We start from the raw sequence: 25446 nt of genomic DNA, 5'->3' as shown, positions 1-25446 counted from the left end.
GAAAGAAATAAAATAATCCACGTCTATTTGCATTTTGCACTCGTACTTTATATTCTATATAGGGTTGCCCAATAGCTTGTCAGACAGAACAAAAATTTATTTGCCTTCTAATGTAAATTGTTCTCTAAGATGTGATTGCCTACAATCTTGCCTGGGTTCAAGATTGTAGCCATGACTTGTGCAAGGGTACATGACTGCACTTCTCAGATTTGGCAAATTGATAGTTAAATCTAATAGTCTCTGTTTCCTACTGTTTCCTGGGAGTATCATCAGCATCTACCTGCCACTTGACAGGCATTTCCAAATGATTAAAAATACCTAAGAGGAATAGAACTTATAAATGATTTTAGCAGCTTCAAGTGTATGTGTAAATGAATTTGGAGCATAAAGGAGGTTGCAATTAATAGCCATATTTTTCAATAAGGAAAAGTTACCCATAATAATTTTTGTTTTGAGTTGCTACATATCTTTTTTTTTCAATTAAATATTTATTGAACAAATGAAGAATAAATGAAGCGGGGGGTTGGCTTTTAACCTGAAGATACAATAAACACCTTCAAATATTCAGAGGGCATCACGCAAAAACTGCAAGACTTGTTCGGTATTTCTCCAAAAGGCAGAACTTGAACCAAAGGATAAAAATAAGCAACCAGTAGGCTGCAAGACAGTTGTACAAAGTGGATCACTTATCTTAATAGCTTCTTTGCCAATATAATGCATTCCACCCTAATATTCCCTTCTCCTCTGAAAGGAGTATTACATCTAATATTTCTCCTGAAGGTCTTAAATAGTTGCATTTTCATGGCAAGCCCTCCACTGCCAGCAATGGACGTACTCATACTATCAGGAAAAAAATCGAAGTTAACAAACTGGTTCACTGAGGAAGTAGTCTTCTGTTCCTCAGCCACACTTCAGCATTCTGTAAGAGTGATATTCAGGTGGTGAGGAGAAAGAGGAGCATATTCTCTGAAGGGGATGCATCAGAATCCCTGGCAGCTCAGAGACTGTCTCTGGGGACAGTCCTCCTCAAACTCCAAAGGGATCACTGCAATTGTCAACCATCAGTGCCGATAGAGTGTGCTGTACTCTGGGGCAGGGGCAAACAGCTGACAGCCACTGACCTACATGAAGCAGGAGAGCTGTTTTATAAGTCAGTCACTAAGAAATATAAGCTGCATAATACTGACAGGCTCCATCCAAATTGTCAAATATTACAAAATGAGAATTGTTTCAACAACTATTCAGCATAATGTTTAAGGACAAAATATATAATAATATATATATATATGTATTTTATCACATACTCAGTAAGGAATGCTGAGGTGCTTCATCCATCCAATAAATTGAAAATAAAAATTTTACATTTCTGTATCTGTCTGTATACAGGATTCTGAAGGTGGATCTTGGACTCAGAATGATACATCAGTTTTCCAGGAAAGCCACATAATCGGTCAGTCTGGCTAACTGCTGTTCACTGGGGATTAGGGGCACTGGGGCAGGCCCTGATAAGGGAATAAAGCTGTTAAAGGACACATCCAGGGCCCCTGCAACTGGCTTTTTGGGCATAACCATTCTTGTGGTAGAGTCAACTTGCCATCCTTGTTCCAATATACCTTTCACAGCCTCCCTCACAGGGAGCCCAACAAAGGCCGTGGAGTCGTCGGCAATTATGGGTGTAGGCTTGAGAGACCCGGGCAAAGGCTCTTCTTCTTGTTGCATCTCTAAGTGCTTCCATGATTGGCTGGACCGTCTCAGACCACTGGTGTGCGTTGATGGTCGTATAGATCCCAGGGAAATCTCTCTGCCAGATTCTCTGTCCTACTGACCAAATTCCCCCAAGTTCAGAAATTGCAGGCTTTATAGCAGGTGGTATCCTTTTCCAAAGATATCTTGCATTATTCACGTCATTGTGGAGCAGCTATAAAGCTAAGAGCGGACCATACACGGGGGGAGTGGCAATTCCTCCAGGAGCCTCGAGCTCCTGGTTCTCGCACTGATCCAGCAGCTTCTTGAAACTGAAGGCGCCTTCGCCATCACCGCCACTAGCATCTTCCCGGCCGGTCCCGCCGCCGCACCCTCACCAGAGCCGACCCCACGACTCGAGTTGCTCCATATCTGAGTCAATCTTTATTCATTTCAATTGAGATGAGACACTACCTGCCACGTATCTGCACTTCTAGACAAAATAAATTTCACAGCCATTTAGACTGTTCCTTATGTTCAGAAAAGTACAGGAGTGCAGTATTACTATACTAATTTGAATACTGACATATTCTTTGCTAAGAACAAATCTTCAAGGAAAGGTGGGTTTTGTTATTTGTTTGTATGTATGTGTGGTGTGGGGTGTGTGTGTGTGTTCAAGTGTCTGAAACAAAAGACTTCTTTCCATTCATATTGACTATCTAGGATCACTGGAATTCCACCATGACAATATGCTTTAACCTTTTTATTTTGAGGAGATATCCTCAAGGTCATAAATCTTTGCCTAACTTTCCTTGTGATCTAAAGAGAATTCAATGAAGAAAAATCATCAGTATGGTATGGCTAGACCAAAGGAGTGGAATGAGAAGGGGGTTTAAAAGGGTTGAAAAGTTACTTTGTGTTCCTAAAGAAGACTGAGAAGCTAGCTGAATGTTGGTGGGAGACTGTAGCCAAGATGTCAGTCTAGCAGTGACTCTGCGTTGGAAATCTGTTTAGTGCACTTTCCATCTTTGCCTGAAATGCAGAGAATAGATCACAACCATTAACAAACTTTAGATACCCACATATCTCATCTCAGATCCACTAGACAAATGTTAAGAATCTTGTTCCAGACACCAGAAGAATACCAGAGACAAACTCAAACCTCTCACCTCTGCTTCCTTTAGAATTTCTCTGCTGTTTTATGTCCTGTCGACATCTGAAAAGTGTGACAAACAAACAAACAAACAACAACAAAAAACTACTTGAAATTAAAAGGGAAAATATCCTCTAAAGAGACTGTTAAAGCAAATTATTGGATTGCTCTGAATTTATCAGACTGGCCTAAATACACCCCTTCTGCTCTTTTTTTCCACTAGATTGAGGTTCCATGAGACAGATGACATCACTTATTAGAAATTTTTATACATCTGAACATAGTGTGTAAATCCTGCAATATAAAAACTCCTATAGAAGAGAGATAAGTCAATTTAATTTGCCTAATAAAACCCCACAAAACCCCAGGCATCTATTTTATAAATATTACTGGCTCCCACATGAATCTTGTTAATTTGTAAGTGATATTTCTGATAGTCCTTATTACAAAGTAATGTGACTAGTAATTTCTAATTATCCACTTATATCTTTGTTACCCAGAATATATTTGTAAAACTTAGAAATGTTTCAGAGTTAAAACAATATGGACACAGCACATATGACATAGGAGGACGACAAATTTAGCCAGATTTCAAATGTAGAATTCTGAAATTTAGTTTAAAATTTAACAAAATCTCTATTGACAGATGAATGTATAAACAAAATATAGTATTTAAATATAATGAAATATTATTCAGCCTTAAATGGAAAAAAATTCTGACACATGTTACAATGTGAATGAACCTTGAGGATGTTCTGCTAAATAAAATCAGTCACAGAAGGTCATGTACTATATGACACCATTTATGTGAAGTCCCTAGAGTAACTAAATTCATAGAAACAGAAAGTAGCAGTGTGATTGCCAGGAACTAGGGTGAAGGGGATTACAGGGAGTTTATTTGTAATGAGTAGAGTTTCTTTTGGAAAGATGAAAAAGTTGTGGACTTGGATAGTGGTTATGATTGCACCAATAATGTGAATGTACTTAATGCCACTAAACTATACCCTTAAAATGGATAAATAATAAATTATATGTTACATATACTTTACCCTAATTTATAAAAGAGTAGGAATAAAAACAGACTGATACTTTAAAAAGCATCTTGTGACTGACATTTTACTCTATTTTTTAATAATAAATTTATTTTTTATTGGTGTTCAATTTGTCAACATACAGAATAACACCCAGTGCTCATCCCATCAAGTGCCCCCCTCAGTGCTCATCAGCCATTCACCCCCAACCCCCGCTCTCCTCCCTTTCTACCATCCCTAGTTCGTTTCCCAGAGTTAGGAGTCTTCATGTCCCTTTCTGATATTTCCTACCCATTTATTCTCCCTTCCCTTCTATTCCCTTTCACTATTATTTATATTCCCCAAATGAATGAGACCATATAATGTTTGTCCTTCTCTGATTGACTTATTTCACTCAGCATAACACCCTCCAGTTCCATCCACGTTGAAGCAAATGGTGGGTATTTGTCATTTCTAATGGCTGAGTAATATTCCATTGTATACATAAACCACTTCTTCTTCGTCCATTCATCTTTCGATGGACACCGAGGCTCCTTCCACAGTTTGGCTATTGTGGACATTGCTGCTCTAAACATCGGGGTGCAGGTGTCCCGGAGTTTCATTGCATCTGTATCTTTGGGGTAAATCCCCAGCAGTGCAATTGCTGGGTTGTAGGGCAGGTCTATTTTTAACTCTTTGAGGAACCTCCACACAGTTTTCCAGAGTGGCTGCACCAGTTCACATTCCCACCAACAGTGTAAGAGGGTTCCCTTTTCTCTGCATCCTCTCCAATATTTGTGGTTTCCTGCCTTGTTAATGTTCCCCATTCTCACTGGTGTGAGGTGGTATCTCATTGTGGTTTTGATTTGTATTTCCCTGATGGCAAGTGTTGCAGAGCATTTTCTCATGCGCGTATTGGCCATGACATTTTACTCTAATTCTTCTTTGATACTTTATAGCAGACCATGACCTGCCATCAAAGCCTAGGAAAGGTGGTTACCACTGGCACCTTTGATTATGAAGTTAAGCTATCTAAAAAAATTATTTCCTGAATTAGATCCCCCATGAAAAAAGAGCTAAGATATTTCATAATTCGAGAAAACTGAATAATTTCAACTTAAGGAAAAACTACAGAATTATTTAAAAATCCCTTAAACTACATGAGCCTTTCTTTTATTTTGCCCTTGGCAATACAGCATAATCAGGCAACCTGCTTTTGGAGAAAGAGTCATCTGCATATTTTAGAAAGAATCACTTACAGATTAAAAACCCAAGAAATGAGTATCAGGTTTATATTATTAACTAAAAAGAGGAAAAGACAGAAAATATGATTCTATTAAGCTGTTGGAAAATGTTCCAGGGATCCCATTATTATTATTTTCTTTACAGTGGGAGAGAGAGAAAAGGGGATAAAGGGCAGAGGGAAAGAGAATCTTAAGCAGGCTCCATGCCTAACACAGAGCCCAAATAGGGCTTGGTCTCACAATCCTGAAATCATGACCTGATCAGAAATCAAAAGTCAGACACTCAACGGACCTAGCCATCCAGACACGCTGACCCCAATATTATTTTTAAAAACACTAAGTCTACTATGGCAAATTACCAGGGCGGGATAGAGAAGTAGAACCCAATTTAAGCTGGAGAATCAGAATATCTCATGAATAGTCATATTTTTACTCTTTAATTTCAAGATTTTCTTTTTTTTTATTTAAAGATTTTATTTATTTATTCATAGAGACACACAGAGAGAGAGAGAGAGAGAGAGAGAGAGAGAGAGAGAGAGAGAGAGGCAGAGGGAGAAGCAGGCTCCATGCAGAGAGCCCGACGTGGGACTTGATCCAGGGTCTCCAGGATCACACCCTGGGCTGCAGGCGGCACTAAACCGCTGCGCCACCAGGGCTGCCCAATTTCAATTTCAAGATTTTCTATCTGATAGTCTAAGTAAATACATTTTGTGTCTTTGCACTTAAGTCTTCAACTTCCTCCTTAGTTTACAGAGCACATGGCTAAAATGAGAAACCTCAAATGCATGCACTCTCCAAGCTGTCCTAAAGTTTATTATACTTAAAGCAGAAATCATTGCTGCAGATATCTGCCTATCCTCTTTTGTACTGCACAGTGGTTTCTGTACAGTGATCGAGATGGCAGTGTCCCTATTATGAGTTGCTATCACTTTTTTTTTTCCAATGGAGCAGGTATTTGATGATCTGCCAAAAGCATCTTTGTGAGTCTTAAAGACATTCATACTGTGAAAAATATTCATTTAACAAAAGGTATATGGACAAATGGATAAGTAATTGGTTACATGCCTGAGACTGCCCACAGGGTTTTGTTTTGTTTAAAAAGCAAAAATCTCTCACTCTGTTCTCGGAATAATATTTCTAGTAGTGACAGCTTTAAAATGTAGTGGACTTTTAAAAATATTTTGCATAGGAAAAGGTCATAAAGATGCCAAGGAAAGAGAGAGAGAAAGAAAGACAGACAAAAATAAAAACAAAATGAAAAACAATCAAAATTCATGGAAAACAAATACAAAAATATGCTTTTTTTTTTTTTTTTTTTTTTTTTTTTAGTTATAATCTTTGTGTAACTTACACCATTGCAGTCTTTTTCCTTTTTGAGAATAATAATAGCAGGGGCACAGTGACACTGGTGTGATGTGTTCAGATTACCTGAGCAGTCTGTGTGATGCTGTATATATTTCCCAATTAATCTTTATGAAATTTTCTAGAGGAAGATCAGGCTGTGAAATGCATTTTGAGTGACTCCCACTAAATCTGATGCCCTGCTGGTGACTATCACTGAAAATCCAGAAATACTCACTTTTTCCACTTTGACTAACCCATTTTGATTTTCAAAATATTTTATAATTCCTATGGTTTACTTTACTTTGGTTTTGTTGTTTTTGTTTTGTTTTTGTAAATAGTGCTCTGCTGAGTGTGGCATCTAACTTTCACTATTTCTATAAACAACAGTGCAAATTGTAAAGTGAATAGAAAGCTTGAAACTAATTTTAATGGCAAAGGACAGTTATTCTTAGAGTCCCAATCTTAAAATTACTTGTTGTTAATATGTTTAGGCTGCCCAAAGTACTTTCATTGGCCATTTTTTGTGATGTTATGTTTATAATCATGATATTATTCCCTGAAATTTTGTAGTACCTCCTAATTAGGCTATGGAGACAGGAGTTATTATCCCATTTTTTTTTAAGATTTTGTACTTATTTATTCATGAGAGACACGGATAAAAAAGCAGAGACATAGGCAAAGAGAGAAGCAGGCTACCTGTGGGGAGGCTACCTGTGGGGCTACTTATCATATGCTGGATTTGATCCCAAGACCCTGGGATCACTACCTGAGCCAAAGGCAGCCACCCAGGTGCCCATAATTCCAGTTTTTGAAGTAGGAAAAGTGATGTTCAGAAGCATAGTTACTTGTTCAAGATAACACAACTACAAATATGAAGACAAATTCAAAGCAAGATTTATCTGATTCCAAAGTATATCAATGCCTTGCTATACTAGAACAAGAATAGCAAAAAGTCAGCAAAAGAAGTCAACATGAGGTGAGGGAATAGAAGAGTATATAGTATATATAATAATATATAAAGAAATATACTAGATTACATCTTTGTATGGATTTTTAATAAGTCTAAATATAGAAATTGATCTTGGTTTGTGTATTTTATGATTAATTTTGACATCATAACATTAGTTCATAATTTCAAAATATTTCCAATATTTTAGCCATATCCTCACCTGTTTATTATATGGAGATCTCATCACAGTATTCTGAAAAAAGACGTAGAACTATAGAGAAATTAGTAACTTTGATATAAATGTTTTCAATAATTACTATTATCTCCTGAGGATAAATATGACTACATGGGTAAGTATGTAACGACTATTATTTAAATATACTGTGGCAAAGCTGCCTGAATAATGAAAGCAATGGTTAGTGAAAGCCCTTGTACTTCATAATTACCACAATTTCAAAAGGACTTAATATATAATAGCTGGGCAATTTCTTTCAAATTACAAGTAGCATTACACATTACATAACACTATTTTTTTTGTTTCATCAGTTTTATTGGTCATATATCCATGATTCATTATATAAATCTTTCAAAATAACTAGATATTACAAGAATAGTTTACAATTCAGCTCTCATTGCACAAATACTTGATACAGGAAAACATTTTTACAAATACGTATGTTTTCTTATAAGAATACTTTTTTTTTAAGATTTTATTTATTTATTCATGAGAGACACACACACACACACAGAGAGAGAGAGAGAGAGGGAGAGAGGCAGAGACACAGGCAGAGGGAGAAGCAGGCTCCATGCAGGGAGCCTGATGTGGGACTCGATTCCGGGATTCCAAGATCACACCCTGGGCCGAAGGCAGGCGCTAAACCGCTGAGCCACCCAGGGATCCCCTTATAAGAATACTTTAATAAAGAAAATAAGTCTGTATACATCTTACAGCAAATTCTATGCAGTTTTTTCCCCATTCAACCATCGTTTTGGGTTTTCCATCCCAGCACATCCATCGCGTTCAATAAATCAAATTATAATTTGCTGTTGTTTCTCATTTTCAACCATTATTGAAATTCATTCTGTTAAAAGAGTTTTTAGGTTTCTTTTTCTCATCTTTCCTGATTGGAAAGAATTCACATAATTAAGCTAGAAGAGGTAATTTAAACATACATAACACTATTGTATCTAAGATTCATATGGCCTTTTTCTTTTTTTTTTTTTTAATTTATTATAGTCACACACACACAGAGAGAGAGAGAGAGGCAGAGACACAGGCAGAGGGAGAAGCAGGCTCCATGCACCGGGAGCCCGATGTGGGATTCGATCCTGGGTCTCCAGGATCGCGCCCTGGGCCAAAGGCAGGCGCCAAACCACTGCGCCACCCAGGGATCCCAATAGGACCCTTTTCTTTCTTTCTTTCTTTCTTTCTTTCTTTCTTTCTTTCTTTCTTTCTTTCTTTGTTGTTTTTTGTTTGTTTGTTTGTTTTGTTTTGTTTTGTTTTTTTGTTCTTAGACATTCAATGCAGTTAGATAAATAAAAACATCTGCCTGGAACATTTTATTCATTTGCATTTCAGCAGCTTCTTTTGTGGTTTGAAGTTTTGTTTAACAAAAGGAAGGAGAGAGACAGGTGTGATGAGAAACAAAAATTAGAAAGTAAGAAACAGTTGAACAGAGGAAAAATGTAAATGATTAATAAACAGCCAAAATAGAAAAGAAAAAAAAATAGGAAGAGGTTGGGGATTTATTTTTAAATATTCAAGATATTTTTCTTAAAAATGGTATATCCAGTACTCCATTTATTTTAAAATTGTGTCATAGAAGTTTAAAAATGAAGTTTATCTAAAATAATTGCATTAGTTTATTTTTAAGTGATATCTTCTAAGCCTGAAATTAATTGCAAGTGATAATTACGTAATAATACTTGAATCAGTGATAAAAGCAACATGAAACTGCTCCAGGGCATTTCAGACAATAATGTAAATGTACATTTGTCTGTTCTATTTAATGAAATCTTTATTCTTCCTCTTAAATTATTCTTTCTATGCTACTTTTTATACCATGTCTTTATAGACTAGTCAGAGAGATTAAGTGACAACCCCTTCATTTCATTCATCTGGATCATGGAATGATGTTTTCTTATTTAAACTTGATTCTTAAATGTTTTATGTCTTTATAAAGTTGAATACTAATGGAGATTTAAAATAAAACATTTCTATGGTATTTAATCGGTGTAAGTCAAAAGAGAAAGAACGAGTTATTCAAAGTTGGTGAAATTGCTCTAGAAACTTGTTGAAAACAGCAAGACCAATTTTATTTGAGCTACTGCAGTTAGAATAGACAAGTTTCAATATAGAGTGGAGCACAATTCTAAATATAGTTAGTAGAGTTGAGGATTTGTAGCCTATGGGCAAAATAAGGTCAGTGGCTGTGGAATTACGAAGACTAAGTTAAATAGATACAAGATAGAGGGGCAAAGAACTGGATTGGACATATTAAAGGTAGTAGGATTCTCCCTAAAATGGCTTAGCAGGATTCTTGCTAAAACAGAGCTCAGCAGCCAAGGACAACATCTAATCCAGAAGCGAATTCAGAGAAGACTGAAGTTTGATCAGGGACTGAGTTTTTGTTGGTAGGAAACAATTCTTCATACCGAAACAATGTGTAACAGGAACAATAAAAAAAATAAGTAAAATATCTTAAGCTTTATTTTCTTTGTTCATAGTCTTTTTTTTTTTTTTAAAGATTTTATTTATTTATTCATGATAGTTACACACAGAGAGAGAGAGAGAGAGGCAGAGACACAGGCAGAGGGAGAAGCAGGCTCCATGCACCGGGAGCCTGACGTGGGATTCGATCCTGGGTCTCCAGGATCGCGCCCTGGGCCAAAGGCAGGCGCCAAACCGCTGCGCCACCCAGGGATCCCTGTTCATAGTCTTTAAATGAGTTTGTACCTAGACACATTATAAAATAAAGACTATAGCAAAAATTAGAATTAGCAGTAAAAATGTACTGTAAAGTATAATCTGTGGCACATATCTCTTCATTTAATGTTCAAGATTAAAAGTTCACAGTAGGGTGAAATCACTGAGCCACCCAGGGATCCCCTGTGCTTCCTTTCCTTAAATTGATTTTTCATCAGATAATATACTCAAGATTTAAATACACTCAAGTTCTGTGAGTAGTGACTGAAACATGAATATGAGCATTATTCTAACAGGTGTGTTGACATTTTACTATAGTGGCTTGGAACTCTTTTAAGGGGGTCAATACTGTGAAAGACAGATAATAATACCCTTTTACCAGCTCTGGTTGATCCCATCTCCTCCCTCCTGAGCTGTAAAAGGAGTGTTCTAATGTTGGTGTATGTCCTTGCTGTCTCTGCATTTTTAAAGAGTATTTTTGGAATTAAGACTGATTTTTTCTTAGATTAAAATCTGTACATGAAAAAAAATCATTTTTATTAGAAAAACATATAAGATTTTCACAAATATATCACAATTTGAAATTCATTTTTAAAAGTTTAAATTCCAATTGTTATGATTCCAACCATATGTATATCTTTAGTCCTTAGATTAATATCAATTATTACACATTATTTATAAATGGCAGTATTATATACTCAAGTTTTAAAAAATATGAAATTTATGTTAATGATTTTTATTTGGATGGTTTTCAATATTTTCCTTTTAATATTGGTGATTCAAATAGGCCCTTCTGAAGATGTAAGCCAGATTTTAAATATTTAAAATTCAGTATATTATAAATGTATAATGGCAGGTTTCTCTGCTTTATGATAGTCTTGAAGAAACTTTGAGAATTCTTCTCTTTCCCATCCTAGGTCAGTAACACTAAAATAATATTGTTTACAGACATCTCATAATGAAAGAAATAGAGGACATTGTAATTTGAGGAAGATTTTGCTAGCTTGAAGGTTTCATAGTATTTTTCCCTAATAATCTCTTATTTAAGAGGCAGTTAAGTGATATTAACCTAAATACAGAGGTAAATTGAAGCAAGCTTAAATAAATGTGTTTATTTGGAAAGAGCAGAGGAATTGCCATTTGGGACAAGCAAACTGTAGCACACTCATAGGTGTGTCATTTGAGGAATTGAGGTGGACTGTAATTATGGGCAGGGAATGTAAGCAGGGGAGAGTTCAGTTATTGTCAATTAAATCTAAAACAAATGAAGACAAGTCCTGAAATATTTCTGAGCAACAAAATCAATCCAGTCACATGAAAAAGCTCAATTCAACCTACTTTGTCAGACCAATCTAACCTGGGTCATTTCTATTCATGCTTCTGGAAAAATCTCCCAAGACTGAGATGAGACACATTTTTTAAAGATATATTCATTTATTTGAAAGAAAGAGAGAAAGAAAGGGGGCATGCAGAGGGAAAGGAGAGAGAATCTCAGGCAGACTCCCTTCTGTGCATGGAGCCAGACATGCGCACGATCCCAATCCCATGACCCTGATATCATGGCCTGAGCCTTAATAAAAATTGGATGCTTAGGGACACCTGGGTGGCTCATCAGTTAAGCAACTGCCTACAGCTCAGGTCATGATCCTGGGGTCCTGGGATCAAATCCCGTATCAGGCTTCTTCCTCTGCAGGGAGGAAGTCTGCTTCTTCCTCTGCCTATGTCTCTACCTCTCTCTCTCTATGTCTCTCATGAATAAATAAATAGAATTTCTAAAAAATAAAAAAAATTGAATGCTTAACTGAGCCACCCAGATTCCAAAGAATGAGACAACTCCTGATTAACTCCCCACAACCCAAGAAATTCCAACACTATCAGTTTCCTGTAAATCTAGCATTTATAGGAAATCAATCTTTTAGTCCTTAAGTTTTGTTTTCTTCCTAGGGTGCATGCTAGTCTCCATTTTATGTTCTCTGGTTCTATTTCAGATTAAAATTTTTCACAGTAAGCAATAAATGCAAAATGTTAAAATCAAACCATGTCTTTACTTTTAAATTACACAATTACAATTTCTGTGATCCCAATCAAGAGAAGACATTCTAATGATCTAATTTGTAGCTTAAGTCCATCAAGTCATTAAAAAGACAGAGAACAGAAAAGGTAAAAAACAAAAACAAAAACAAAAAACTACAACGCATAAAATTTTAAATCCGACACAACCCGTCTAAGTCATTCAAGTGTTTAATCTGAAAGGTGCATGAAATTTCTCCAAACTAAACAAATTGTTTCAGTAGATTAATTCAACTACATGAATTTAAGCTAGATATTCAGAACCCTTATATTATCCTAAGAATTTTAGTTTTCTCTTTTGGGATCAGTGAGTCACTAATTGGTCCCTTCAAGACATGGAAGACAAGAATGTTAACCCAATCTTCTCCATTCTAAACTCTTTCCTTACTGCCGCCAAAACTGTTATTGACATTTAATTATAGTTCTAAAAAAGATAAAAAGGAATCAATTAAAAAGTGAATATTTGGTCATCTCTTTCCTTGACCTTACTGCCTGTAACATGATTTGTTTTTCCTCCCTCAATACTATATGACCTCAGGCATATATGACTTTGGAACTTGGTTATAAAAGAACAATTTAAATTTTGAAACATTGATGATTATTGTCTCCTTAATAATTTTAAATAATTTCCTTAGTCTTCATAGACCATGCCATGTCTGATTAAAGTTTAAGAATTCAATTAAGCAATCAAGAGATGAAAGCTCCCATTTATACCTCTTTGGTGAATTAAGCTGAGAAATTAAATAGTTAAATAAACTCATTTGTACTTAGCATTCATCTAATAATAGCCCTCAGGTTAGCTGGAAATTATTAGAGAGTGGCAAATAATGGGTATACAGCACACACTTAATTAGTAAACTATATGGAATACCTTCTTTCATCAAGCATTATTTATTGAACACACTCATGCATTTGGCTCTCTGCCAAATGTTTGGAATAGCATTGGTAACCAAGACACATTGCAATCCTAAAACAGCTCATATTTTTATGGCAGTACTATGTATTATAATTGTAATAATTGATCCTAGGTACTGTCTTGGGGATAGCAATCTACCAAGTCTTTATCAAGAATTTGTGTGTGTGCAAGGTGGTTAGTGGGGAGGTACAGGGGGATGGAAGGATAATGCAAGCAGATATACCGATTCCATGCAAGGCATGTGATACACTACAATATTTTTTTAGAATTAAAGAGAAAGAAAAGATTAAATTAGACTGGTCTGAATGAGGTTGATGTAATTAATGTGCTTTCTGGTTCAGGATCTGGATTCTGGCCCATTTTTAAAGAAATGTATGCCTTTCTTATGCCTCCTATAAAAGAATTCTTAATTTTCTGTGCATTTTAATTCAAATCATACTTAAAATTTTTTTCTTCCTAAATTCTTGGGCAGATCATTCTCAAAGTTCAGCATTTATGAGTATCATTTGCCAGGATTGTAAGAGCAACGATTGCTCTGTGTAATCAAGAATGTTCATTTCTAATAGTTTCCATACATTACTGACATTGCTGGTCCAGGGAACCTACTTTGAAAATCTTAGGAAAAAGTCCCTGATTTCCCTGAAGATAAAAAATTACTTTCAGATTTTTTTAAGGTTTTTTAATTTTTGTTTTCATTTTTGTTTTGTTTTGTTTGAGAAACAGAGAAAGAGTGTGCATGAGCAAGGGGCAGAGGCAGTGGGAGAAGTTCAGAAGCTGAGCAGGGAGGTTCAAGGTAATGTAAGGTTCAATCCCAGGACTCCTGGATCATGACCCAAGCCAGAGGCAGACACTTATTCAAGTGAGCCACTTAGGTGCCCCAGAACTGTTTTCAGTTTCATAAAACACACAGATTTTTAGGTTTTAGATTAAACCTAGTAAGTCGGAATGTCCTCATAACTTGGCTGATAATTATAATCTGTATGTCTAACAGGTGTCCTAGTAGGACATTCTTCAAAAATTCTAAAATTCTTTTCCTTTCGCTATTTCATTGCCTTGCTTATCCTCCTAGTAGCATTTGATGCCTTTCCTTCTTCTTCTTCTTTCTTCTTCTGATTTTTTTTTTTTTTCTTTTGGCCCATGTTCCACCATATCCCTCATGGCCTGCTTCTCCTTCAGGCTTTTTTTTTTTTTTTTGACTCTTCATCCTCTCCTTCAATTTTATTTTATTTCTTTAAAGATTTTATTTGTTCATTCATGAGAGACCCAGAGAGAGAGAGATAGAGGCAGAGACACAGGCAGAGGGAGAAGCAGGCTCCATGCAAGGGAGCCCGATGTGGGACTCCATCCCAGGTCTCCAGGATCAGGCCCTGGAGCGAAGGTGGCGCTAAAGCGCTGAACCACCCAAGCTGCCCTCTCTCCTTCAATTTTAAATGCCAGGATAAAAGAATGACTCAGGTTTGGTCTTGATAATTCTTCCTAAAGCAGTCTCATCCATTCCATGATTTTCAGTGTCATTATTTGCTGTTGACTATATTCTTGTCTATACTTCTATATTAATCAGTCTTTTGAGAATGCCATATAGTTTAACAATAAACAACTTACTATTTTTATATTAATTTTAAGGATTAGGGATTCTCAAAATGTAGTTTTTTCAGAAATATGAGTAATTGAAATTTAAAAAAATAGTAAAGCAAACACTAATAGATTTACCAATTGTTAATAACTTGCTATATTTGTTTTTCTTCCTTTTGTTCTTCCCAATTATTTAAAAGTGAATTATAAAAATCATATGTTAGCCTGTACCCCCTAAGAACAGGAATGTATACCTGCCATGTCACTGTCCTACCTAAGAAAATCTAAAATAATTTTACAATATTCTGTAATACCCATTTTATATTTTAGCAACAGCCCCTCCCAAAGGTCCTCATAATGTTTATTTCCCCTAATCCAAGATTTAGTCAATGTTCATGAGTTGCATTTTTTCAATGTCTCCTTAGTCACTTTTCATCTAGAATATTACCATCCTTATAGATTTTATTACATTGACATTTTAAAATACATTTTTTTCATTTTGCTAATAGTAAGTAATTGTAGAGTAATACTTTGATGGCATCTAAATATCTTGTTCTTCAACAGCCCTTCAAACATTTTATTTTAGTGTCCCTGCTTGAATCAATTTACATTGGGCAAAAATAGTGACTTTCTGATTATATCATAAATACATAATGAATAATATCTATCATAATCGTCCTCTTTAACTTCATGTGGATGCAATTACTGTTATTTTTTGGCCCCTATTATTAAACATTTTTAATATGATGTACTCATATCTTCCAAGTATAGTCTGGATTTCAACACACTTCTTCTGGAGTCATCTTCCTGAAATAAATCTTGCTATAAATCCCAAACTAAAACAATTCATAACTTCAAATTTGTGATATACTTGACACTGTTTTATCAGATCCTACTTAAAGATTTGACTCTTGAACTATGTTATAGCAGATAACATTTTGGAGTGCCAATGCAATATATACTAAGTATTTGCTATACTTGATTTCAATTTTTGTCCTTATAGAAACCCAATACATATTATTAAAATTCCAATTTTATAAATGAGGACATGGAGGCTCTGGGAAAGCAGTAACTTAGGTCACATAGCCATTAAGTGAATGCAACCAGAATTCCATATCTGTTATGAATGACAGAGAATATGCCTTATGCATATATCCATATCCCACTTACTTAGTAATGTATTCAGCACCTTGTCAGGGCTCCAGGAATATGAGTTTATGTTTTTACTTTATATGACATTTCTCTGTTATTAGATCATTAGCTAATTTGAATGTATTTAATTATGCCTTTCTTATTTTTCTCTTAAATGCCTAACATTTATTAAATAAACAATGATTACTATACCATTGCACAACTTTGCATTTATTATGGTAGTGTTTAAATGATGGGTACTGACAAACTAAATTTAGAATTTTGATTTATATCTCAACACAAATATAAATGGCACTTTGGGAATAAAGTTTCTCAGCTACACATAAATACTTTGAGAACTCTGACATTTCATCTTGTGTAAACATTTCACAAATCCTTGACCTGATCCTATGGATCGTTCTGTAGCAATTGTTCTTTAGTGACAGTTCTTCCAGTAGGCTTCTGCGCTCCCATAACTTTGATTGCATGTCAAAAATTTCAATCTTGAGAGAAGTTTTTTCAAGATGATGTACCTGGTCCAAGACAATACAATCTATCAGCAGTCACTTCCATGATGACTGACAGAATTGATTGTCTATCAACATCATCATGGTACTCATCAGAAATATCATCTATAGTCAGACCAGCATCTGTCATAGTAAGGATTACAATGGTTATTTTCCTTAACTTTTGTTTACCTCTTTTTAGGAACTACTGTCAATCTTCTAATGAGTCTGTATTTCCTAATGTGCTTTTGAGAGACAAATACCTTGTACTCTGATATATGCTCGATAGACAAAAGTATCTTATTATGGTACTAAAATTATTACCATATTTTTAGATATATTTTAATATTTTCTGTGTATGTCTATCACATATATAGCCCTTTGCTTCATTCTTTGGTGGGTTCCAAAAAGACTTATTTTCTCAAAATAAAATCTATGTTTATATATTGTTTAGGCAATAATATTCACATTTAATGTAATTACAGTTTACTCTAAAAAATGTAGGGGGAGGGGGCACTGATCCCATGTGCAGACAAATATCTATGTATAACTTTTCTTTCCTCCAAAACATAACTAAAAATAGCATACCGTTGACCAGAAGCTTTACCAATAACCTGAATAGTCAATTAACACACATTATTTTATGTTATTTGTATTATACTCTGTATTCCTACAATAAAGTAAGCTACAGAAAAAATACTAAAATCATAAGGAGGAGGAAATACATTTATTTTCTTTTTGTATTTTCATTATATGAAATACATTTATAGTTCTTCATTGTAGTTATTGGGGGGAAAATGCTTATAAGTAGACCTATGCAGTTCAAATTCTTTCAAGGATTAACAGTGCATTCATCCATGATAAAATGAAAAGTGAAGCTAAGTTTTTTAAAATAGCAAATTCTTGTTTTCAAGTATTTCTCAGTACTTTCTATGGTTACTAATTGATGTGGGCACTGTACACTTAAATGATATTCTCCCTCTGAAGTTTTAAATTCATTCTACTTTAAGAGAAAGTCATAGCCTGAATTTGGTATTCCCTCAACATTTTATTTTGCAGACAAAAGCATCTCTTTCTTATTGTGAGCTATTGTCAGGGAACATTTCTTGTCCAGTCATTTTGTTCTTACAGGAAAGTGGTCTTTCAGCTTCAAGGTAGTAATCAAAACACTTTCACTTGCAGTGATTTTCTCTTTTTAAGCAGGCCGTGATGCCAATGATTTATCTTTCATGAGTCAGCATATTTTGATGTAAATAATAAGTGTGGGCACTGTTCATTAGAATTATAAATATGAAGATTAATTCTTACATAGAAGAAAAATTAAATAATCAGTCTCAAACATATTCCACTTGAATTGCCTTTATGGACTAATTTTAAATTCATATTACTATACAACTTTTATAGTGTCTGAGAGGAAAGTTTTGAAGATGACATCACTGTGAGTCAGCTTATTAAGTAATGAGACTCTATAGGACATCATAGAAGTTCCATACTTTAGAGTAATGCTTTTTAGGTAATATTAAATAATCATGTAACACCTGGTTAAACTAAAAAAAAAAAATAAACTACTTTTGGGAACCATGTATCATACCCAAGAAGACCTGAAGTTAACATACAGACTAACAGCTAATGTCAAATTGAGATGTTCATTTATGTATTTTATGTCTCTTACTAAAGGAACAAGACTAATGTCAATTCGAGGATTTTTACTGCCCCAGGCAATATGAAAAATGTCTCCTCCTTCTAGCAAGTAATCACACATAATAAATAGTCACAAAACTCTTTACTCTTCTAATATTTTGCTGCCCCAGGCAACCAGCTATTCTACCTATATGGCACAACCCGTCGTAACTGTTGTGCATGTGTGGTTACAGTGGCTTAATGTAATAGTAATAAGACACACAATATATTCTGACTCACAGCCTTGAAGAATTGCCAAATGCAGGCCAAGATTCCCATTATTTGAATTTTTACTTTATCATATTAAAAAAAATACCTTCGTAAAGGAAATTAATTGTAGTATCCAGAGTTCAAAGTATGATTAAAGTATGATGTAATCTCCATTTATATTTTTATAGTTTTGAGATTGCTACAGATAACTTATGTAAATTCTCCTTTGTTAATGAAAATAATTACTTATTCTGAATACTAAGCAATATTTATTAGCTACTATTAGAAATCTTTGACTATTGCCCTATATCATGAATGTATGTTTGAATTATAAGAAAAAAGAGGTAAAGTAATAATCCTCAAAATTCATTTGTGAAACTCTAGAAATTAAACAAATATGATTATAAGTGATTTAATACAAAAACATAATCTCGGGGGATCCCTGGGTGGCACAGCGGTTTGGCGCCTGCCTTTGGCTCAGGGCGCGATCCTGGAGACCCGGGATCGAATCCCACGTCGGGCTCCCGGTGCATGGAGCCTGCTTCTCCCTCTGCCTGTGTCTCTGCCTCTCTCTCTCTCTCTCTGTGACTATCATAAATAAAAAAAAAAAAAAACACCATAATCTCGTATTTCTATTTTACAAAGTTTACTAATTAATGTGCTATAATTCATTTGTGATTATAATGGATGACATTATGCTATTATGTTAGTTTCTGGTATACAACAAAATGATTCAGTATTTGTATATGTTGCAAAATGATCACATAAGTCTGGCTAAATTTAATAAAAAATACATAGTTACAATTTTTTGTGTGTTAAGAACTTTTGAGATTTGTCTCGTAGTAACTTTCTAATACACAGAACAGTATTATTAATTATGTCATGTGCTGTGTATTACATTACTGGTAATGTAAAATTCCAGCTACTTTTATTATAGCTGGAATTTTGTACATTTCAGACTTTCACCCATTTTCCCCCAGTCCTAGAACCCTGCCTTTGGCAACAACTAGTCTGTTCTCTGTATCTATGAACTGAGTTTTTGTTTTTAGTGTGTTTTGTTTTATTTTAGATTCTACATAATTGAGATTATATGCTATTTATCTCTGTCCGAATTATTTCATTTAGCATAATGCCCTCAAATTTCATCACTGTAGACACAAAAAAAGATTTTTTCTTTTGTATAGCTGAATAATATTCATTGTATATATATTCTATACCTTCTTTATTCATCCACTGATGGACACTTAGGTTGCTTTCATATCTTGGCTATTATAAATGCTGCAAAGAACATGGAGGTACACATATCTTCTCAAGTTAATGTTTTTATTTTCTTTGAATAATAACCAAAAGTGGAACTGCTGGATCATATGGTAAATTTGTTTTTAATTCATTAAGGAACCTCCATACTGCTCTATGGCTGCTGCACCCCCACTGAAATAGTGGTCCAGCTTCATTCTTTTGCATGTGGCTTTCCAGTTTTCCAAACATGACTTATGAAGAGACTGTCTTTTCCCCATTGTATAGTCTTAGCTCCTATGTCATAAATTAACTAGATAAACATCTGTGGGCTTTTGGGAGGGCTCTCTATTCTGTTCTGTTGATCTATGTGTTTGTTTTTATGCTAATACCATTCTATTTTGATAACTATAGCCTTGTAAGGCTTGTATTGTCTGATGTCAAGGAGAGTGATGACTCTAGGTTTGCTCATCTTTCTCAAGATTATTTGCTTTGGCTTTCTGGACTTTATATTTCCTACAAATTTTAGAATTGTTTGTTCTATTTTTGTGAAAAATGACATTGAAATTTTGACTAAGATTACATTTACTCTGTAGACTACCTTGGGTGGACATTTTAGCAGTAGTAAGTAATTTTTCCAATTCATGAGCACAGAATATCTTTCCATTTATTTGTGTCATTAATCTCTCTCATTTATGTCTTGAAATTGTCAGTATAAAAGTTTTTCACCTCCTCAGTTAATTTTATTTCTGGCTATTTTATTCTTTTTGATGCAATTATAAATGAAATTGTTTTCTTGGTTTACTTTTCTTCTAGTTCATTTTTAATCTAATAAAATGCAATGTATTTTTTTAATGTAATGCATTTATAAGTGTTGATTGGGCACACTACAACTTCACTGAATTTGTTGATTAGTTTTAACAGTCTTTTAATGAATTTGGGGTCTTCTATACATATATCATCTGCAAATACAAATAATTTTACTTCTTTATTTCCATTTCGGATGACTTTTGTTTCTTTTTCATGATTAATTGTTCTTGCCAGGACTTCCAATTCCATGTTCAATAAAATTATCCAGTTGAGCATTCTTGTCTTATTTCTAATCTTAGAGGGAAAGCTTTCAGCTTTTCACTACTGAGTGTAATATTTGCTGTGGCTTATCATAGGTATGTGTTGAGCATTTTCATTATAAATGGATGTTGAATTTTGTCAAACGCATTTTCTACATCTACTGAGATGGATCATATGATTATTATTTCTCATTTTTTAAAATGCATGTATCACAGTGATTTGTGGATGTTGAACCATCTTTGCATTCCTGGAATAAAACACTCTTACCCGTAGTCTGTAAACATTTTAATGTATTTTTTAATTTGGTTTGTTAATATTTTGTTGAGGACTTTTACACCAAAGTTCAGGGATATTGGACTGTAATTTTCTTTTCATGTGACATTCTTGTCTGGTTTTGCTATCAGGGTAATGTTATAAAATGAATTTTAAGTGTTCTTTTCTCTACCAAAGTTTGGAAGATTTTAAAAATAATTGGTATTATTTCTTCTTTAAATGTTTGGTAGAATTCACCAGGGAGTCCACTTGATCCTAGACTTTTGTTTTTTTAATTTTTTAAAATCTCCTTTCTTGTAATTTCTCTGTTCTTATTTTTTAGTTTTTTTTATGATTTAGTCTTTATAGGATGTATATTACTAAGACCTTACCCACTTCTATGAAGTAAAATTTGTTGATGTATAATCACTCATAGTAGTCTCTTATGATTCTTTATATATTTTTTTGCATCAGTTATAGCATCTCCTCTGAATATCCCCATTTTAAAAATTGTATTTATTTGAATCTCTCTCATCCATTTCTCTCTCTCTCTCTCTCTTTCTCTCTCCGTCCCTCTCTCTCTCTCTTGCATTCTCTCTCTCTGTTTAGTCTAGCTAAAGATTGGCAAATTGTCTTCATAATTTCAAAGAAACATCCCTTAGTTTCATTGATCTTTAAAAGAAAAAAAATATTTATTTTAGAAAGAGAGAGGGTGTAGGGGGAGGCATAGAGACAAGCAGACTCCATGCTGAGTGCAGAGTCCAATGTGGGACTTGATCTCAGGACCTTGAGACCATGACCTGAGCCAAATCAAGATTTGGATGCTTAACAAACTGAGCCACCCAGGTGCCCCTCATCGATCTTTCTTATTGTCTTATTTTCCCTTCCTTCTACTAACCTCCAGTTTTGTTTGTTCTTTTTTCCCCTAGTTCCTCAGATATAAAGTTGGGTTGTTTCACCTTCTTGTTTCGTGAGGTAGGCAATTTGTACTATGAACTTCCATCTTAGAACTGAGTTTTGCTGGATCCCATAAATATGCTGTTTTAGTATGCTATATTTCCATTTTCATGTATGTCAGGGCACTTTATTTTTCTTTGACCCATTGTTTTTTTCTTAGCATGTTCTTTCACTTCTACATATTTGTGATATTTTCTATTCTTTTCTTATAATTGATTTTTGGTTTCATACTGTTGTTGTGGTCAGGAATTAGTTCATTTCCAATATGATTTCAATATTCTTAAATTTATTAAGATTTATTTTATGGCCTAACATATTTCTTACTTAATATGTTATCACATTTAGGTGCTCCTAAATATCCTTAAGTAAGGCCTTGTCTCTTGTAACAGACTTTGTTTTAAAGTTTCCTTGGTCTCGTATAAATATAGCCACCCAGCTTTATTTTGCTTTCCTTTTGCATGGAACATCTTTTTGAATTCTTTCACTTTCGAGTTGTGTGTTCTTATATCTGAGGTGAGTCTCATAGTCAGCATATATGTGGATCCTATTAAAGATTTATTTATTTATTTTAGAGGGTGAGAAGGAGCCTGAGTGAGGACACAGAAGGTAGGGACAAAGGGAGAGGGAGAGAGAAACTTTCGCATACTCCATGCTTAACTCCTGACATGGGGTTCCATATGGCGCTCAATATCATGACCCTGAGATCACCACCTGAGCTGAAACCAAGTGTTAGTGCTTAACCAATAGCACCATGCAGGGCACCCTACATGGATCTTTTTTTTATCCATTTAGCCACTCTGTGTCTTTTGATTAGATAATTTAGTCCATTTATATTTAAAATAATTATTGATAGGTATATATTTATTCTCTTTTTGTTTGTTGTTTCCTAGCTGTTTTGTAATCCCTCTGTTCCATTTTTATTCTATTGCCTTTTCCTTTCTGATTTGATGATTTTTCTGTGGAGGTATACTTAGAAAGCTTTCACTTTGTATTTACTATATGGTAAATATAGTACCATATGGTAGCATAGGTTTTTGCTTTGTGGTTACCATGTAGCCTACATATAAAATTTTATATTTATAACTTTATGTTGATAACAACTTAAGTTTGATTACATTCTAAAGCTCTATACTTTTATTCTCCTTCCAAGACTATGTTTTATGTTTTTGATGTGACATATTACATAAATTTATTTGTAGATCCCTTAACATATTATTGTAGTTATAGTTATCTTTGCAATTTTTGTCTTTTAACCTTCACATTAGCTTTATGATATTAGATATTTGGAATTTTATTATAGATTTATTATTACCAGTGAAATTTATATTTTCAGATATTTTCTTATTACTAATCAGCACCCTTTTATTTCGTTTGAACAAATCCTTTTAACAGCGTTTGTAAGACTAGTCTGATGGTAATGGACTATTTTAGCTTTTGTATATCTGGAAAACTATTTCTCCAATTCTGAATAACAACTTTGCTGATAGTATATTCTTAATTGGATTTTTTTCTTTTATTTTGGCACTTCGTATATGTTATGCCATTTTCTTCTGGTCTGCAAAGTTTCTGCTGAATTATCCACTGATAGTTTTATTGGCATTCTTTTATATATAACAAATTGTTTTTATCTGGCTGCTATTAAGAGTCTCTCCTTTTCTTGGACTTTTGACATCTTAATTATAATGTGTCTTGTCATGGGTCTCTTCAGGTTGCTCTTATTTGAGTATCTCTGTGTTCCCTTCCCTACCCAGTTTCAGGGATTTTTAGCTATCACTTCTTCAAATAAGTTTTCTGTTGCCATCTCTTCTCCTTCTGGAACCCCTATAATGAAAATATTGGTCAGCTTGATGTTATCCCATAAATTCTTTATATTTCTCTTTTTTTCATTCTTTATGCTACTCTGATTCAGTGAATTCAACTGTGTAGTCTTAGGGTTCACTGATCCTTTCTTCTGCTTTATCTGGTTTGTTATTGAACCTCTTTAGTGTATTTTTCAATATAGTTATTGTATTCTTAGGTTTGTGGCTTCTCTTTTTGCTATTATATCTTTTATTGCTTTGTTAAAATTCTTATTATATTCTTCCATTATTCTCCTGAGCTCATTGGATATCTTTATGAATGTTATTTTGAATTATTTATGAAGTGAATCACTTATCTCCATTTTATTAAGGACTCTATCTGAGGTTTTATCTTGTTCTTTTGCTCAGAACATATTTCTCTTTATTTTCTTTGATTCTCTGATTTTATGTATAAGATAAAACATTACTCCTCCCAGTCTTGAGGAAGTGACCTCATGTAGATCAACCTTATTATTCATCACAGCCCTTGCTATTGGTTGTCTATCAAAACTTTGTGATTGCCCAAGCAACCTATTTTATTTTCAATGGATCCCATAGGTAAGAGTGTACTATGACCTTCAGTGTCCCAAAGAGAAGGCTCTTAGTACCAAGGTTTTAGCTGATTTGGAGCCAGATCCTCAGGAAGAAGTTTCTGAAATATACAAATATATGTGGTCCTCTGAGATCAACAGCTTAAGTCCCACAGGTCACCATAATTGGGCAACTTAGAACTGTCTCCTATGTGGCAAGCACAAAAATTGGAGTGCCAGATGAGTGTACAGGTTCCATTCCCAGAGATGCCAACAACCTGGATGAAATAGATGGAGAGCACAAAGAGGACATCTACCAGCACTGATTTCCCTGAAGTGTACCTTCATAGGACCTTAGATCTGTACTATACTAAAAACCTTTCCCCCAGGCCATGGGTCCAAAAGAAACAAATAGGCCTTTTTTCACAGAAAGACTGGGGGTATGTTTTAGTTTACTATCTGTGAAGTGCCCTTGGTAGTTAGCCAAGAACTCTCTCTCCATTTGTTAGAGTTCCATGGCACCCTGGAATACAAGCTCCACTGGCCATAGAAACTAGCCCCTTAAAAGCCATCCTTTGGCAACATCATAATAACTGGGGCACGAGGTTAAAAAAAAAAAAAACACTGGGAAATTAGACCCATGTACAAGCTTTTCTCTGGGAGATACTGGCACTCTGGATTATTGCTGAGGGAGGGGAAAAATATAGAACTTCCCCTCTGAGATATCTAGAGAGGATTATATTGGGCCATTAGACTGGTGTTCAATTGTAAGCCTGCACCCCAGTTCATAGCTATGAAGATAAGCTAATAAACCTCTTTCAGAGAATGTTTAGACATTTCTGTCTGTTTCCTGTTGCTATACCCTGGGGGTGGTAGCCAGCCAAGAATTGTTTCTCTATTTGTCAGTTTCATTGGACCCAGGAATGAAATTCCCACTGGCTACCAGAGCCAGACAATCAAGGGATGTGTTTTAGGTAGCAGCCATGGAAACCTTGGGTACCAGATGTAAAAACCAGGGCACCAGAGTTTTGTAAAATTCTTTTCTGGAGATACTAGCACTCCAGAGAGTGGCAAAAGAAGAATTCAAAGATTGAATCCACCCTCTACAGTCTGTGGAAAGAATTACAGCAGTTCTTAGATATGTGTTTGATTAGGAGCTTACTCCTAA

The 25446-nt window shown here is 34.6% G+C and overlaps 1 pseudogene; it reads right to left on the bottom strand.

Moving 5' to 3' along the window:
* Window positions 1-1422: 1422 nt before the first annotated feature.
* LOC129502461 (COP9 signalosome complex subunit 8-like) lies at window positions 1423-16655 on the bottom strand (annotated as a pseudogene).
* Between the last annotated feature and the right edge of the window lie 8791 nt (window positions 16656-25446).

This window comes from Nyctereutes procyonoides, unplaced genomic scaffold (genome assembly GCF_905146905.1).
Source record: "Nyctereutes procyonoides isolate TBG_1078 unplaced genomic scaffold, NYPRO_anot_genome, whole genome shotgun sequence".
In the NCBI taxonomy this organism is placed as follows: Eukaryota; Metazoa; Chordata; class Mammalia; order Carnivora; family Canidae; genus Nyctereutes; species Nyctereutes procyonoides.
The sequence above is the reverse complement of the archived record's forward strand: the minus strand, read 5'-3'. Positions and strand labels throughout refer to the sequence as shown.